General features: G+C 31.9%; 3 long non-coding RNA genes across 3 annotated transcripts; 1 reads left to right on the top strand and 2 right to left on the bottom strand.

The window, feature by feature from the left end:
• Nucleotides 1-4,985: 4,985 nt before the first annotated feature.
• LOC123893907 lies at nt 4,986-5,650 on the bottom strand. Its single transcript, XR_006803577.1, has 2 exons — nt 5,497-5,650; nt 4,986-5,395 (listed from the first exon to the last, which is right to left on the bottom strand). It is a non-coding gene; the product is annotated as an uncharacterized LOC123893907 (long non-coding RNA).
• Nucleotides 5,651-5,937: 287 nt separating this feature from the next.
• On the top strand, nt 5,938-7,496 carry LOC123893908. The gene is made up of 2 exons (XR_006803578.1): nt 5,938-7,196; nt 7,307-7,496. It is a non-coding gene; the product is annotated as an uncharacterized LOC123893908 (long non-coding RNA).
• Nucleotides 7,497-11,664: 4,168 nt separating this feature from the next.
• On the bottom strand, nt 11,665-12,150 carry LOC123893909. Its single transcript, XR_006803579.1, has 2 exons — nt 12,066-12,150; nt 11,665-11,934 (listed from the first exon to the last, which is right to left on the bottom strand). It is a non-coding gene; the product is annotated as an uncharacterized LOC123893909 (long non-coding RNA).
• Between the last annotated feature and the right edge of the window lie 359 nt (nt 12,151-12,509).

Consider the following 12,509-nt stretch of genomic DNA (forward strand, 5'->3'; position numbering starts at 1 on the left):
CTCTCTAGTAGAATTTTTGTCTTCTGTTGGAATCGAACCATATATTCCTGAAGTTCAAGTATATGTTTAATCCATTCCCACTACCAATTGAGCTACAACTCAATTGGTAGTGGGAATAGATTAAACATGGATGTCTTGAACTCCAATGTACGTGGTTCGATTCTCACGGAAGACAAAAATGTTGTATATAGTGTTGGATTAGGCCTTATGCTCAAGCCCAAGTTGTGTAGTTTGTTCTAGGCCCAATGTACTCAAACTATATAAGCCTATTGGCATGTGATAATGAAGTAGATTGGCCATTTATTACAACAAGTGGTATCAGTTAGCCAAGGTCCAAGACCTGTGGTCTTATGCGCGCGTTTCTTGCTTGCAAAGCAAAACAATTAGTTTGTTATGGTGTTGCAACCACCATAACAACCTTCTTCTCCGATCACATTCTTCCCCTTTCTTGCTTTCTTTCTCGTTTCCTTTGCATCCGCCTCGAAATCTTTTCATCCCTGCAACTCCTTTCTTTGATTCACCATGTCAGAAAACTCAGATTTTTTGAAATCATCCATTCCCAAATTCGATGGCTTCTACGATCATTGGACAATGTTGATGGAGAATCTTCTCCGATCAAAGGAGTATTGAGGCTTAATAGAACATGAAATAACGGTTGCACCGGCGAATGCAACGGCTGAGCAACAAACAACTGTAGATGTGAGCAAACTCACAGATTTGAGGTAAAGAATTACTTGTTTCAATCCATAGATCGATCCATCCTTGAAACAATTCTAAACCGTGAAACTGCACAAGAAATATGGAATGCAATGAGGACAAAGTATCAAGGTTCAACAAAGGTGAAGCGTGCACATCTTCAAGCCTTGCGCAAGGAATTTGAGGTTCTTGAAATGGGGGAGAGTGAATCAGTAGATGAATACTTTGCAAGAACCATGACAATAGCCAACAAGATGATAACATGTGGAGAAAGAGTTGAGCAAGTCACTGTAGTTGAAAAGATTCCCAGGTCTATGACTGCAAGATTCAATCATGTAGTGTGTTCAATTGAATTGTCCAATGATGTTACTACTCTTTCCATAGATGAGTTATAGAGCAACTTGATTGTTCATGAGCAACACATGAAGGGTCAACAAATCAAGCAAGAAGAGCAAGCTTTTAAGGTCACTAATGGAGGCAGAGGGAGAGGGAGAGGAAGAAGCTCCACTAGAGGTCATGGAAGAGGAAGGCAAAGTAAGGAGAATGTTGAATGCTACAAGTGTCATAAGCTAGGACACTATCAAAGTGACTGTCCAATTTGGGCAGAAAATGCCAATTATGCTGAATTTGATGATGAAGAGGAGATGCTACTCATGGCAAAAACCAATTGTGAAGATGAAAAAGGTGAAAATTGGTTCCTTGATCCTGGATGTAGCAACCATATGGTGGGAAATAGAGATTGGCTCTATGATTTTGATGGAAATTACAGGGACTCAGTGAAACTTGGTGATGACTCAAGAATGAATGCGATGGGCAAAGGGAATGTAAAGCTTTGCATCAATGGAAGAAATCATATCATAACCAGTGTGTATTACATTCCAGGTTTGAAAACCAATCTCTTGAGTATAGGTCAAATTCAACAGAAGAATGTGACTATAGTATTCAAAAATGATACTTGTAAAATCTATCATCAAGAGAAAGGGTTATTATTTGAAACTCATATGTCAGCCAACAGGATGTATGTAATGAATGAAACTGTCATCTCACCTAGATGCTTACAAGCCTTACAAAAGAATAGTGGTCAACTATGGCACAACAGATATGGGCAACTAAGCATAAAAGGGCTGAATACACTAAGCAAAAAAGGAAATGGTAAAGAGATTTTGAGTAGATTTGGCATGGAAAACTGCAACAAAGTGAGTAGCCCCATTTTGTCTGGTTGCAAACTAGTAAAAGATGAAAATGGTAAAGCTACTGATGCAAAGGAATTTAAACAAATGGTTGACAACTTAATGTACCTGCTTGCAACAAGACCTGATTTGGCTTATTCTGTGTGCCTAGTTGCTAGGTATATTAATAGGCCTACTAAATTGCATGTTGCAGCCATAAAGAGAATTTTAAGATACTTGAAAGGAACTCTAACTGATGGGATCTTATACAAAAGTGAAGTAGGAAAATTGCTTGAGCTTGTTGGTTGGTCAGATTTTGACTATGCTGGAGACTTGAATGACAAGAAATCTACATCTGGCTATGTGTTTATGTTGGGTTCAGGTGGCATTTCTTGGTCTTCAAATAAGCAGGCCATTGTCATTCTATCAACCACAGAAGCTGAATATGTAGGAGCTGCCTCATGTGCTTGTCAATGCTTATGGTTGAGGAATGTTTTGAAGCATTTGACACACAATCAAATTGGCTGTACAAGAATCTACTGTGATAATAGTTCCACAATTAAGCTGTCAAAGAACCCTATCATGCATGATAGGTGTAAACATATAGACATCAGGTTTCACTTCTTGAGAAACCTTGTGAAGGAAGAAACAATGGAGCTTACTTACTGTAAATCTCAGGATCAACTAGCTGATCTATTGACTAAACTATTGAAGTTGGAATCATTTCTCAAGCTTAAAATTGGTTTGGGAATGATAGGAGTATAAGTCAAGTTAAGATGCAATGCAACATTGCTTGTCTGGTTCAAGGCAGGGTGAGGCCTGCAATTTGGCTACAAGGCGCGCGCATGAGCATTGTTTTGTGCTCTGTCTTTTGTTTTTAGTAATATGTTTCTTTTGCTCTCTAATTGTTGTGTAATTGTTTAATTAGGGGAGAGTATGTTATATATAGTGTTGGATTGGGCCTTATGCTCAAGCCCAAGTTGTGGAGTTTGTTCTGGGCCCAATGTACTCAAATTGGCATGTGATAATGAAGTAGATTGACCATTTGTTACAACAAAAAACACTACTAGAGAAGGGGTAGAGAAGATCGTGAGGTAGAGCGCCGGGATTGCCTACTAAGTACGTAAAAAACGGGCCTGGACTATTACACTTTTAGCAATTTACTTTTGTTCCAAAGTTTTGTTTCTTTTAAGAAATCAAGGTACAATTAATAATGTTTTCCAAATGAATTTTTCTCTTTCTGAATAAAGTAGGAGAAAAAATAACTTAATTTATCACTATTTATTAATACCTTTGATCATTTATATAAGAAATAATTGACTTTTTTATTCATTATATAACATATGTATTTGTTCTATTAACGCCTTCTCCTGTTAAAGTATAATGTTGGAATTGCTTATAAAAGAAAAAAAAAAGTATAATGTTGGAATTGCTTATAAAAGAAAAAAAAAAGTATAATGTTGGAATCGTTTAGAATATATTTACGGTTACAATCGGCTTGAAGGTTTTACTTAGTCATATCTTTTTTTTTTTTTTTTGACAATACTTAGTCATATCTGATTTGCCATGAATTGTATCTTTTTTTTTTTTTTTTTGCATAATCCATGAGTTGTATCTTTGTATATTAATAAAAAATACCCACAAACTGAACCCGTTTAATCTCAATATATTGAAACTTGATTTATTAATCGATTTCCTAATTTCCTCACATTCTTTTGTTAATTTCTTCTTATTTATTTTGGTCTTCATGCATGACATTACAAAGATCTTTGGCTTAGCGTAACTGCAATGTTTTTCAATTGGCACGTTTCTCTTTTCGGTTGAGTTTTGAGCTTAAAAAGTTTGTAGATGTACAAGGTGGCTTCTGCAGGATGTACAAGTTTTGTTCTTGTTGAGTTTATGCAACCAAATCACGAGACTAATTTCTTGTTCACCAATTTTTCAAATTATAATTATTTTTAAAAGAGTTTATGCATTCAACTGTGTTCTAGAAGCTGTTTAAGAAAAAAATGAGTGGTCATCTAAAAAACCTTGTTGAACAATTTAAGGAAGAAGAGATACCAATAGGAAAGGTTGCTACAATGTTCAATAATGGGGGACCTGACTTTCTCTAATAAGAATTACTGGAAATTGGAATCATATAAAAAAACTGTGCGAAGTAAGAATTATTTCAATTATTGCAAACAGAAATAGATAGAAAATCCAAACTTTTTCTATTCAATCCAATGGGAAGAAGTTTCTCAAATGACAATTTTTTTTTTGGGTTAATTAGATCAAGATTAGCTTAACAACAATTTTGATATGTCATATACGACTAACAAAGTACAGTATTCCATTTGCCCATTTGTTAGATTGAATAATTATTGTCAATCAATTTTATTTGGTTGTGCTTTATTACAAAGCGAGTCCGAAATTTCTTTTATATGGTCGATTAAACAGTTTGTGTAGTACTTGTTTGGTTAGATTTTTGGCACCTTCATCTATTTGTAATTTCTTGTTTTTAATATATTTTCCTTTGCTTAAAAAAAGGTTTTTACTACTCTTCTTTCAAAAATACAAATATATGTTTTTTGAAACAACAAATATATGTTTGTTTTAAGGGTTATATATATTTTTAGTTGCTATAAATATCTTAAATTTTTGTGTCTAAAATATTTTATGTCACAATTTTTGGTTCCTGCTTTTTATTTAACTCATGTATATCATTCGAACTTTTGAAAGAAAAAAATCGCGGTAGTGTTTAGTACATCGTAATGTCTCTTGCAGAAAATATTTGAGGGATTGTACCAAAAGAAAACAAAGAAAATATTTGAGGGACTAAAAGTTGTTAAAAAAATTTATAGGACTAAAAATAAAATTTAAGATATTTTTTATAGTGATCAAAAACTTATTTAACCCTTATTTCAAATATATTATGTCATTCTTATCATAAATGATTAATTTATATAAAAACTTTAAAATGTGAAAACTATCAAAACTTTACAATATTATGGCACAAATATACAAAACTATTTGCAACGTAACTATAAAATATATCCTGATGGACGGTAAGGTTAAAAAAATTGGAATACCTACATTGAAGGCCATTGTGATATCTCTAAAATAAGAGAGAAGATAATATACATAACATTGTTTGCTGTCTTATTTTATTTCATTATTACAATTTATCTTAAGGTATATAATAAACTAACTGCAAGGTTTCTTTATATTAAAAATATAAAATATTTCTCATCAACAAAGAAATATAAAATATTTATATTGTTGTTGGAGACTAACACAAGAACTAAATGACGTCTCATGAAATATTGTGTACTTTCTTGAGTCCCACACTAAATTACATAATGCGGCTTTGACTAAAATGAAAAGGTGAAGAGGTTGTTTCATTGATGGTGCACAAGTGAATTCCACAAAATGTATGGTTTATCCATATCCTTACATACATGTACAACGGCGGGCTACACACTTCGGTCTTTTGGGATATTCACACATATTTGGTGGACAATCAGAATCAATATCACATCGAATATTTACTGTGATAAAAAAAATTAAAGAATCAAAGATTGTACTTAAAATGGGATAAAATATGAAGTAAAGAAGGAAATTATCAAGGGATGATAAAAAAAAATCTTACCGTAAATGCTTGCGGCAAGAAGAAATAAGTAAACAAATATAATAATATTTATATAAACCAATTTGACAATTTTAGCCATATTTCTCTTTTAATGTAACAAATGGTTTATCACTTTATAATTTATAGAGCTTATCATCTCCTTACATTAATTAAATAGTTGTAGTGCTTAATATTATTTAAATAGAAAATCTTTCAAATATAAGAATCATTATTAAATGTGTTATGTTTGTCTTTTAAACAAATCGTAGTAAAGAGGTAACATAAAAAATATCAATAATGATAGTTCATTATATTATTTTATTAAATTTCTATTATTTATAACATTTCGTGAGAGGAAAGGTTAAATTACAAGGTGCAAAGTGGTTCATCATCACAGAGTCTAGCGAGTGTTGGACTGAACTTCAAGATGCATAAACAAGGAGTGAACTTGAGAGCTTCGTTATCCGGGGGAGTAGATTTTATACATGGGCAATGTTAACTTGTGCCCTTGAGGCACATGATAAGAAGCAATAAATGATGGTTGGTCCCACCTAAAATTAACTTCAGTCAAAATAATATAAAAAAGTTTGTTTTTATTTATTGTTTTCCAAAATTACCCTCTAGTGTGACGGGTTAGATCAGATTTTTCCAAAAGATTGGTTTTTTTTTCTTTTTTCTTTTCCAAAAGCACCATAGCCGCTGGGAGTTATGTTTTTCCAATTAGTTTTATGTTTTTCCAAAACCACCATAGCCAATCACCATAGCCAATTCTAGATCTAGAGGATAACCACAAAACAGAAAAAGCAATAGAATCACACAGCAGAAGAAAGTTTCGGAAGAACAAAAACTAATTGAAATGTTGAAACACCTATTCCAAATCGTCGTCGGCTGTGTTCAGAGTAGTGTCGCGGATGTCCCTTTCGCCACCATCTTTCGCCACCGTTTTCCTTCACCGGGTAAAAAATTGGTTGATTTGCATCCATTTGAGTTATCTTTTTCTTTTACTTTTCAATTTGTTATTTTTTCCATGTTGGAAGTGTAGATTTTGGGATGAATGAGCAGCTATGGTGGTTCTTGGGTTGGTCACTGAGGATTGAGAGGATAGGTCGACAACGAAGGAAGGAGTGGATCCTCTGGTTTACTTTTATGAATGATTTTTTGAATAAATTAAAATAAATGACACGTGGCATGATCAGGTACGTGAGATTGATCTAACGGGTGTGATTGGGCCAAAGGCAGGCTGACTATTACTCTTCCTAAAGTTTCCCAGGTTCCCGCTAATTTGTTATAGACTCAGGGTCTGTTATACTTCCCACCATATATTCTTAAGAAAAACACATTGGTGGATTGAAGTATTAACCATGGATTTGTCTTTTCTTCAAAGTCCAAATGCACAATCTTTTCTTCGTGGCTCAAAGGCATATCAGGTACTTTTATTAAGTTTTTTTTTTTTCTCCTTTTTCTCCACAGCTCTTGTGAATTTGTATAGTATTCTGATTTTTTGTTTCTTTTATGCTTTAACACTTGCAACATGCATAGATTTTTGTAAAGGTGGAAAAGAGCTATCACATAACATGAATACTTGTGGATTGTGCAAAGATGTAGGACATAATGTTGCGACATGTGAAAAAGGAAAAACTCAATTTTCTGGACATTCAAAGAAGAAGAAACAAATTTGTAAGGATGCAAATTTAAATCCAGTTCTTCTTCCAAAAGTTTAGGTATATATTTTTTTCATTTCATTTTTAAATTCTTTAGATTTCTATATTTCTGTAGAATTATGAATATGCCATAACTTATAACATTTGTTTCTACCTTTTGTTTCTAACAGGAATATGTTGCTAATGTAGCATGTTGAGTGATGCTTCAGAGTTTAGAAAAGAAAGTTGATGTTGGCATAAGCATGCATGAAGGCCTTGAATTTAGTTTTTATGAAATTTTCATTTTAATTAAACTTTTGAACCTCTGATTCGGAATTTTTTGTATTGCAATGGTATCATTTGATTTGAATTGTTGATTTATTTTGAATTAGATTTTATTAATTATTTGCTTAAATTAAAATATTCCAGCAATATTGATGAGAGATGCTATCATGTTTTATTTTGCAAAAGATGCTACTCATAGTGACAGGTTGTATTCGTAATAAAGAAAAAAAAAATGCATATAATATGCAAAAGAAACTGAGGCGCGTGTGTAATGTTAATGAAAGTGGGTGTATGATATAGTTGAGGGCAATTTTGTCTTTAAAAATTTTATGAGACACAATTTATGATGTAGTTTCTTTCAAAGTAAAATAAGTGGGGTCAACCATCATTTATTGCTCCTTATCATGTGCCTTAAGGGCACAAGTTAACAACACCCTTTATACATTCACAAGCACTTTCAACTTTAGGAATGAGATTACTTTTGTTCCAAAGTTTTGTTTCTTTTAAGAAATCAAGGTACAATCTTATCAAAAAAAGAAGAAAAAAAAATCAAAGTACAATTAATAATATTTTTCAAATGAATTTTTCTCTTTCTTAATAAAGTAGGAGAAAAAATAACTTAACTTATCACTATTTATTACTACCTCTAGTCATTTATATAAGAAACAATTGACTTTTTTTATTCATTATATAACAGATGTTCCCTTAAACAATCTATGTGGCTTCGATACTCTATCTTATTACTTGCTGCAAATTGACTGTGTATACATGCACATGTTTATCACGCGACCAATGTTCATAAAATACAAAGCACTCGAGATTATAACACTAAATTCTAAGTTAAAAATTAAGAATTAAAACATAATTCAAGTGTTCCAGCAAATGAATGTTTTAGAGGTTCAGAGCTTATAGTCTTGTGCGTATATTGCAATGGTAATAAGTAGTCAATTCTTCAAGATGAGGTACTCAATTTATACGAAAAAATAGAGACGTTTGAAGATGACCATTTGAGAAGATTGAATTTCCGGTTGGAATAGTACAATCCTTTTAGTAGAATTTTGAATATTTTGCTATAAGGAGTAATATAATTTCACTACCTTGTCCTTTAAGAAATAGTACTCGACCATTAAATAGTAAAATAGTACAATACGCTCCATTGTTTAGGATAAGGATGATGTACTATATATATATTCTTCAATCATATGTACTGTCACACGTCTTGGTAATTATTCTTTATTCATTAAAACGCAGTTGACATCCTCTGACATATCCAACATATTGAGTAAATCATCCTCTAAAATCCTTTTGGTTCTGAAACTTGACAACTTTTGAGAGTCTTCAGAGCTTGGTTGTCAACTCATGATAATCTTCAGAGCTTGGTTCCAGAACTTCAATAAAACTTCTCTATTTTACTGTGCTGAAAGATCATAAAATTTTATCTTGTGGTCCTACACACTAGAACAATTTTTAGTAACATCAATTGTACATTTAATACTTTGATATAATCAAAATGTTTAAAAACATTAGAGAGTTTGCCATAACCAATTTTTTTTCCAACAGACACATTCAAGGCGCCACACTACCACCTTCAAGTCTTTAAACTTTGTTAATTCATTGGTTCTTATTTACTAGCGGATAAATCTGCCAATAACTCTTCCAATTTTATTTTTTTAATTCTGTTTTATACTTTTTGGCAGATAAATCCGCCAATATATATATTATTTATTTTATTTTTTTCGGATAAAGTTATTGGCGGTTTTTTATTACTTTGTGGCTGAATTTTCTGCCAATAACTTTGTGGTGGATTTTTCCGCCAATAAGTGAATTTAAATTCCGTTTGTAAATGAAGGTTTTCTTGTAGTGAGCTTAGTATCCTTGAAATTTTCAAAGGACTTGGGTAATGCACACAACATGTGTATGGCTTTGTCATCATCTTCTAAGTTCACATCAATGTTCACCAAATCATCAATGATTTTGTTGAATTCCGTTAGTTGCTCCATTATGGATTTTGTCTCCACTATATTCGATAAAAGTAGAATTGTTGTTTCAGACATTGCCTATGTGCTAAGGAATTGGTCATGTACAATGAATCAAGCTTGTTACACATAGCCACAATTGTGGTCTCCCTTGCTACTTCTCTCAAAACCTTGTCTCGGAGGCAAAAGATAATGTCGCTGATTGCCTTATCATTCATCTCATACTTCACTTCATGTGTCAGATGTGCCGACATCTGTGCTTCTCCCTTCAGCACTTAAACACACTTGTTTTGTATTAATACTGCCCTCATCTTTACCTTCCACAACCTGAAGTCTTTACTACCGGTAAAATTCTCAATATCCCACTTCAAAATTGTGATACTAGATTTGTTCCTTGCTCCACAGTGTGGGCGTCAATTGTTGTGAATTTGAATAAAAAATCACACGAATAAAATATTTGATGTGTGGAGCAAATAAATCAAAAAACTAAAATCAAACGAGGAATTGAGGTAATAATAATCCAAAACGAAAATAACCAAGCGAAGGGGAAAAAGAACAAGAGAAAGAACATACATATTTGTTTACCCAATTCGAAACTTAAGAATGATTTCATGGCTTTGCTGAGAAACGAATCGAAGCTTGAGATTCTAAATTGTTGAGAAACTGGATCAAAACTTGAGAAGTTGAGAATGATTTCGTGGCTTTGCTGAGATTCTGATAAAAATGAGAGAACAAATGTGAGAAGCTGAATCTGAGAAAATTTAGGGTCGAGAATGAGAGAAGGAATTTGAGAAGCTAAATCTAAGAAGAAATATGAGAGAATGATTTAGGGTTGAATGGTTTTATGTGAAAAAGGAGACATTGCTTTGTTCAGAGTTGAACAAATCCGAGTAATTGTGAGTTCAAAGGAAGAAGAGGGAAAATAGAGAGGGGTTATAGCGCATTTTTTTAGAACCATATCACGATGGCTTAGGAGGAACAGCCGCAAAGCCATCCAATTAACATAACGACGGTGGTTTCTAAGGAACCGCCGCGATCATTTGGATTATTTACAAGATGTTGAGCTTGCAACTGATGAAGGGTCTCAAGGGTGAGGAAGCCACTTGTGTGGAGTGTTGATTATGTGATGAAGTGACTAATGAGAGACACATGTGAGCTATTAGCAATTTCATACTTTTAGTAGATTTCCTTCTAGCTAGAAAGAAATTAGTTCAATTTGTTAGATAAACGATTATCCCAAAAGCTTAAGCTGTTAGGATAGAGCAAAATCAATGGTGCAAAAGCCCACTTGGGCTTGAAGCGTGGATAATGCATAGGCCCACCTACCATATGCTTAAATTCCACTTTTTAATTAGAAAGTGAGGGGAGAGGAGATCGAACTCTAGACCACTTAGTCATTGAGGCTCTGATACCATGTTAGATAACCAATTATCCCAAAATCTTAAGCTGTTAGGATAGAGCTACATCAATGATTTTATATTATTTCTAACACAATCTTTTGTGTAAGTGTCCTTTGTCCTTAGATCAAGGAAGAATTTCCTTCTATATGTATTCATTTGAGCAATGATGAATGCATGCATAGTTTATTCTCACTTTTCAATTATTCTCATTCGTTACTACTACCTTCGTCCCTAATTATAAGACTTTGTTTGATCACTGCACGTACGTCAATGCACAATTTTGATTCATAATATTTTTAATTGTATATTAGTAAAAATTATAAAAAATTAATATTTTGAAAATACTCATCAAAACAAATTGAACAAGATCTTATATGTTCGTCAAAAAAAAGATTTTATATGCTAATATTTACATTTATATATTATTAAAAAAATACGGTCAAAACAAGGTAAATGAATAGTACATTTTTATCAAATAGAGTCTTATAATTAGGGACGGAGGTAGTATATATTTCTGGAGCTTAATCCCTGCTCAAACCATGATTCACCATTGTTACCTTATCATCATTCTGTCAGTATTTTCAAACTATTTTGTAGTGATATATAACTTTGGTTCTTCCTCTTACAATATTTTTCCATTTTAAAGTATTGATCATTATCCCTAAAAAAAATCACTCCCTAAATTCATCTATAATTTTGAAATATCATAAATTTGTTTCCAATTATTGGAATTTAAATATTTTCAATGATTCTATGAATTCAATTAATATGAAACAAATTTTTAAAAAAAAAATTGAAAAGTGGAAGTTGTATTTGTGCTGTGACATTATTTCCAATAAATTCTATTTCCAATAAATTCTAATAGAGAACGTAGTAACAACAATTGCATAATAAATAGTATATACACTTTTAGTGGATTGAATAAATTTGAAGTTCTGACAAACAAATATTGATGCATGAAAGAAATACTATAAAAGTATCAACATTATAACTGCAAAGACAATTATACTAATTATCATATAATTACAGTGAGTATATTTAAACTTAACAACTACCATGGCACGCACCGGCAAACACCACTTTTGCACATTGCATGTTCATTATATTCCAGACACTCACTATCAAGGCAATCTTCATGATGTTCACAAAAACAAATTCCTAAGACATAAATAGGAAAAATTATGAATGTTATAATGATATGGAATGATACATTGCATATATAAGATAAAGAAGAAACATTTAAATAAATAAAATAAAAATTGATAGTATTTTGTAGAATATAGACTTACTACCAATTACGATAGGCATGAAAAGGAAAATAATCATAACATAAATAAACTTTATAATTTTTGCCATAATTTTTTTCTTGTTTGCATATATAGAAAAAAAATGTGTATGATCACTTAATTGGGAAAACACCGACTCTCAAAATATAATTATTTTTAAATGGCTCTTAGGTGTTTTTATATGATGTTTTGGTCTTTATAGCTGATTGATTGGTCGCTTGACCTTAACTATTATTCTTCTATTATGAATCACTATTAATAGTTGTTGTTATTATTATTATTATTATTATTTTAATAAGGTTTTTTTTAATGGAAAAAATTCAATTATAAGGAGTATTAAATGTACTCAAATCTTACAATTCAAAAAAATATCATTAGATGCTTTGAATGCAAACCAATAAGTCATTACACCAATCAGAAAATATACAAAAGAAAAGATATTTCATA

This window comes from Trifolium pratense, linkage group LG7 (assembly GCF_020283565.1).
Source record: "Trifolium pratense cultivar HEN17-A07 linkage group LG7, ARS_RC_1.1, whole genome shotgun sequence".
NCBI lineage: Eukaryota > Viridiplantae > Streptophyta > Magnoliopsida > Fabales > Fabaceae > Trifolium > Trifolium pratense.